Source organism: Belonocnema kinseyi, chromosome 9 (genome assembly GCF_010883055.1).
Source record: "Belonocnema kinseyi isolate 2016_QV_RU_SX_M_011 chromosome 9, B_treatae_v1, whole genome shotgun sequence".
Lineage (NCBI taxonomy): Eukaryota > Metazoa > Arthropoda > Insecta > Hymenoptera > Cynipidae > Belonocnema > Belonocnema kinseyi.
Window position 1 is genome coordinate 99,318 of NC_046665.1, and position 1,653 is coordinate 100,970.

Sequence of the window (1,653 nt, forward strand, 5' to 3'; positions counted from 1 at the left end):
AATTTCAAATTGGTAGATAATTTCAATTTTACATAGAACAGTATTAATATTATTATTCTATCAACTATTCCGCAATTTAAAGAAATGCAAGAAATTGACGATCTTGTACTAACAAGTACAAGATTTTGTATTAACACTTTTCAAAATTGTTAGCAATTTTAAATCTTAAAAATCGATGTCCCAAGTAGTACCGAAAAAAGTATAATATAAAAAAATTCTAGGAAGCCACATATTGTAATTGTTTAATTCCAAATGATTCTCATAAACAAATTTTTTAATTTTGAAAGTCCGGAGGCTATTTAAACTTTTTTGGTTTAATAGATAAATCCGACATGAAACGCTTAAAAACTCTAGTACAATCATTTATAGCTATAATTAATAGTAACATTAATATAATGTAAAAGTATACAATGAAGACAATAAATTCTACTCTATATATTATTATAATATCACATACTTAACTATATAATTTATTTTCATTACGTATGATAATATACACAATATAGAGTATACAATATAATGAACACAATATAATATACAACAAAATATTAATCACGGTATTAATATTCTGATATTGCATATATATATTTTTATTTTTAATTTGCGCGAAGTATTCAAATCATGAAAATCGACAATTTCTTGAATTTCTTTGAAATGCAGATCAAAAAAGAAAAAGAAAACTTTTATAATATGATATGATATAATATAATTATAATATTAATGAGTGGGGAGAGCTGCCATCTTAGGCTTTGCCATTTGATTATGCGCACGAGCATTTTTTCTGACAAACTGTGCAATGGCATACCCCGCAACGGCATGCCTAGTCCCTTGTTTCCTATGTCCATAATCGTCTTCTACTATATTTACACGGACGTAGGCCTGTGATAGTATTGGGCCACGTCTCTTTTCAATCTTGGGACCACTGTTTGCGGTTGCCAATGGGGGGGGGGGGGGGGGGCTGGAAGAACACGTGGCAGCGCAAACAGCACTGTGCATGTGCGCGCAACCGGCCTTGGGTATCCATTCGTGGCAAACATTAACGAATTCTTGGACGTTCGTGGTTCCACCTCTCCATTCTAAAAATATAGGGTATTACCACTCCTTACCATTCCTTCGTGATCGTGATCAGACAAAGTATTGTCTCGCCCAGTACCAGGGCCGGCTTTGGGGGTGTACGAGCTGTGCGGTTGCACATGGCGCCGCCACTGGAGATCGCGGGTGCCATGAGACCTTCCTCGACTTGCCGACCTGCCTTATCGGGTGTATGGAACTATGATAACTTTACGTATGATTTTCCCGCGAAAGAATAATAAGGAAACCTAACTCCGTCCCCCACTTGGCAATAGAAACATTACCGTAAGTGATACGCACATTACAGGAAGATCTTAGATTTGAGCGCGCAGGTGCGCAGTTGTCCTCTTCCTATACATAGAAAAGTGTGCGAGTGAGAAAGTTTGTCAAACTGACGTAAGTTGAGAGGTTCTGTTTGTTTTGATGCAAGTGTCAGAAATGTTTTCTAAGCCATGAGGTGTCGAGTTCCGGGTTGTGGAGGAAGTTACACGCCGAAGAAGGCAAATACACTTCGTTTTTTTAAAGCCTTCACTGTAAGTACAATAAACGTCTAATATATTTTATTGTTTTACCTAATTGTTT